This window comes from Schistocerca serialis, chromosome 4 (assembly GCF_023864345.2).
Source record: "Schistocerca serialis cubense isolate TAMUIC-IGC-003099 chromosome 4, iqSchSeri2.2, whole genome shotgun sequence".
In the NCBI taxonomy this organism is placed as follows: domain Eukaryota; kingdom Metazoa; phylum Arthropoda; class Insecta; order Orthoptera; family Acrididae; genus Schistocerca; species Schistocerca serialis.
Genome location: NC_064641.1, coordinates 729,582,846 through 729,587,299, shown reverse-complemented (window position 1 = coordinate 729,587,299; position 4,454 = coordinate 729,582,846). Strand labels below are relative to the sequence as shown.

The 4,454-nt window shown below is 46.8% G+C and overlaps 2 non-coding genes across 2 annotated transcripts; one reads left to right on the top strand and one right to left on the bottom strand.

Annotated features, from left to right (window-relative positions):
- Nucleotides 1-840: 840 nt before the first annotated feature.
- Trnat-ugu (transfer RNA threonine (anticodon UGU)) lies at nt 841-914 on the bottom strand. The gene has a single exon. It is a non-coding gene; the product is annotated as a tRNA-Thr (tRNA).
- A 181-nt stretch (nt 915-1,095) lies between these two features.
- Trnat-ugu (transfer RNA threonine (anticodon UGU)) lies at nt 1,096-1,169 on the top strand. Its single transcript has one exon. It is a non-coding gene; the product is annotated as a tRNA-Thr (tRNA).
- Nucleotides 1,170-4,454: the final 3,285 nt, after the last annotated feature.

The window sequence follows — 4,454 nt, the reverse complement described above, 5'->3', positions numbered from 1 at the left end:
CCTGACAAGGTATGGGAACCAGCACTGAGTCTAATTAAAAAGACGGTCGGCAAAGAAAACGGACAGGCGACCAGGGCGGACGAGTCGACGCCACCACAGATGCCGACGCCGACGCCGACGCCAGCGTCTCAGCGACTGCCGACGCGCGTCCCCGGGGGAGGACCTCGGAGAGAATGCTTAGCGGGGGGAGGGGATTTAAGACGGCCGTCCGCCCTCAGGGGCTCAGTTCACAGCGCACCTCTGACGATGGCGACATTTCTGATCGTCGAAATAATGTGCCCGTTGGACACTATGGACCGGCAGTACACCCCTGGACTCTTCGAGCAAGAAATATGCCAGGAGAAACTGAAGAATCACAATTTTTTTAAAATTCTGTTCAAGATGGAAAACTTAAAAATCTCGGATATTTAGAGAATTTTGTCTTCTTCTGTAGGAATTGACTGAAGTACTGTTGCTGAATAAGTTATTTCTTTATTGGGCTTTTACATCATTTCAAATACTTGCAGATGTTCTTCATCTGTTGTCAGTCTCATTGATTTTTTCGTTTTCCAGAGAACTCTGTTGTAGTGAATTCAATACTACTTCGAGAATAATGAAGGGAGGAAATGCATATCGAAATTTTGGAAAATTAAACGTTATAGGATCTTGCTGCAAGAGTGATTTTGTTAAGTCCATTGTAACGTAGACTGTTGGGTCCGAATATGGTGATTTGTACTTTTGATCCACATGAATTTTTTTGCTTTTGTTTTAAGTATTTCGTAAAGTGAAATGATAATTAAATGGACACCCTAGCTGCAAATAGGCGTTGATGTACTTCATTGGGGACATGTTGAAAATGTGTGCCCCGACCGGGACTCGAACCCGGGATCTCTGCTTACACGGCAGACGCTCTATCCATCTGAGCCACCGCGGGCACAGAGGATAGTGCGTCTGCAGGGACTTATCCCTTGCACGCTCCCCGTGAGATCCACATTCCCAACATGTCCACACCACTACATTCGTAGTGCGCCTAATAGATGTTTGTGTGGACATGGGAATGTGGATCTCACGGGGAGCGTGCAAGGGATAAGTCCCTGCAGACGCACTATCCTCTGTGCCCGCGGTGGCTCAGATGGATAGAGCGTCTGCCATGTAAGCAGAGATCCCGGGTTCGAGTCCCGGCCGGGGCACACATTTTCAACATGTCCCCAATGAAGTACATCAACGCCTATTTGCAGCTAGGGTGTCCATTTAATTATCATTTCATTTCTAGCAAAGCTGCATGGTCATCCACGGTAACTGTTCTTTCGGGAACAGATACTACCGTCATATATAGTTAAAATATGGCTTCCCGGCCATTGACCTTCTTGTGCAAAAGCACACGCTATGCCCGAACTCGTACGGGACTTGGTAGATTAATCTGCCACGAGTAATGAGTATGATGGGCAAACATTTATTAGGCGCACTACGAATGTAGTGGTGTGGACATGTTGGGAATGTGGATCTCACGGGGAGCGTGCAAGGGATAAGTCCCTGCAGACGCACAATCCTCTGCGCCCGCGGTGGCTCAGATGGAGTAACGTACATACGGCGCTCGGTGACTACCGAGATATCATCGCATTAGCAGCGGCATGCCGAGTGCGTGGGGCACTCGTCGCTATTGACTTCGATCATGCGTTCGACAGAGTGGATCATACCTTTTTGCATGCGGTGATGGGCAGATTGGGAATCCCACAGGCCTTCATCCTAGTAATCATGCGACTGTTACACGGCGTTCGATCAAAGGTCTCGGTGAATGGGCGGGGCACTGACTACATTGTAATTTCAAGGTCAGTTCGTCAAGGTTGCCCCCTTTCGATATTTTTGTATGCAATGGCTTTGGAACCCTGTCTATATGGTCTCCGAAGACGGTTGGAGGGAGTGCCGTTGCCACAACTGACCTTTCATTGCCGCGCTTATGCCGACGATGTGATGCTGGTGGCACGGACAGGCGAAGAAATACGTACGGCGTTGGCATGGATACAGCGATACGGGATGGCGGCAGGAAGCGTGCTTAATCTACAAAAATCACGCTGCATGAATGTCGGTCGAGGATTACAACCGGGGGAGGAAGGCCCGCTCATCTTAGTTAAAGACCATAAAATGCCTAGGTATTACGTTCCACACGGATGTGCAGCGGACAGAAGCGGATAACTACCGACGCATGTTGAAGCTGTTGCGGACAATGGTGCTGTTACAGAAATTAAGAGCGTTGGATATGATTCAGAGGGTGACCTATGTTAACGTATACCTAGCACCGAGACTCACTCATGTAGCGCATGTCCTGCCTTTAACGCGCACAATGGCATCACGGATACAAGCAACTTTCGGAACCTACGTGAGTGTGGGACACCTGTTTAAGATCCAATACACAACGCTTACGCTACCACCTGGAGAGGGTGGACTTGGTCTAGTGAACGTATATGAAAAGGCACGGGCGTTATTCGTCAGTACGATTTTCTGACAGTGGCGCGGTCAATTTCGCAATATCTCGGGTGCGTTGGCCGATGAACTAGCGCCCACTTCAATGCTGCCCCCAGTCAATGTGGGCCATATTTCACCGAAGCTGTCACATTTCAAGTCTTTTTTTTTTTGGAGCTTAGCTATGTCAGAGATTCCTTCCCAACAACACGACTACCGACGACGCGAGACGTATACCAACTTTTACTGCGCCGGTGCCCCAGGAATACCCTGGAAAAGAAGTACCCAGACAAGAACTGGCGACAGATCTGGCGCGTTATACGGAACGTTTACCTCCCAACGTCGGTACGCTCAACATGGTATGTGGTGATAAATAGGAAGTTCGCAACGAATCAACGGCGGCACGCGATTCATTTGGCAGACACTCCACTATGTTTAGGCTGCGCAACAGTGGACACTGATGAACATCGTTTAGCATGTAGTGGGACGTCTCCAGTGTGGCACTTGGCACAACAGATATTGGCGTTCCTGTTACGCTCCGCCCCTCACACAATTTCATCAGACACACTTTTTTTTCCCCCAAGAATCTTATTTCCCGGTCCAAAAAACCAATGCAGTGACATGGGTCCGGGGAATGGTGGTGGGCTACGTGTATAACGAATCGGAAAAGGACAAAATAGATTTTTGGCATTTTCTCCTGGATGGACACACGAAGCTGCAACAGCATAAGAAATATAGGCAAGACTTCGCTAATTACTTGCGACTTACATTTACCGACCCGCCGGCCAGATGGGGTGTGACGGGTGAGAGATGAGATAGACGAAGAAGCCGAGATAGACATCGATCACACTTACGGACCCTTAGTTAATTTCGAGAAGACGACCTAGTCTTACACCAACGTCTGGAGAACGAGTCGATAGATGGCTCTCTTGCTCTATCGAACGTCGGGTCGTGAGCAGGTGTCGCCCCCGACACGAATTTCATTTCATTGCTACAGGAGCATGTTTCTTTTGTATTTGTACTATCCGCAATGTCTTCATGTCTTTCATTTGGGCGTTTTCAGTTTTATTCGTTTCCTTAATTAATTAATTTTCTAATTAGCCACTATTTGCCAACATATGGACTTTGTAGACACTATTTACGCGATAGTACAACAAAATGTATGTCAGCAAAGGTGGTAAGCCTGACATTAGATACAAAAAAAAAGATGGACAGAGCGTCTGCCAAAAAAAAAAAAAAAGAGAAAAAAAAAGGTGGATAGAGCGTCTGCCATGTAAGCAGGAGATCACGGGTTCGAGTACCGGTCGGGGCACACATTTTCAACATGTCCCCAATGAAGTACATCAACGCCTATTTGCAGCTAGGGTGTCCATTTAATTATCATTTCATTTCTAGCAAAGCTGCATTGTCACCCACGGTAACTGTTCTTTCGGGAACAGATACTACCGTCATATATATTTCGTAAAGTCATAGAACAGATTTCGAGCTAGTCGAAGCATCCTTCGGTCAGCAGATAGAATTTTTTCGTTTGGTTAAATGACATAATCCATTCTTGAGATCCGTATTCCAGATTTCGGTGTACAAATATTTTGTCTGTAAGGAGAACAACTGTTTATTCCATTCCACGTATTCGGTATTCCATGAAACGAACTAAGTCAGCCTTCAGCTCGTCTAATCTTTTCAGGTGTGTTTTATGCCAATTTAGGAATTCATCTAGATAGATTCCGAGATGATTAACGCTTGGTTGTGGAGTAATTTCTTGTCCACAAAGTCGAATGTTGTTTGTGGTGGTTCTGTTGTTGGCAGTCGGCAAGATTTCTGTCTGAACAGAATATGTTGACTTTTGGTTGGATTCGGTCGGATCCTCGATTTAATGTGGCAGGCTTGAAGTTTGGTAATGCAGCTGTCAGCCTTTTCATTGATCGCATTGCAGGACAGCAATAAGTGGTCATACTGCACAACCTGTCATCGCATTGTTATCATCCTCACATGAAACTGTGGATGTAAGAAACAGC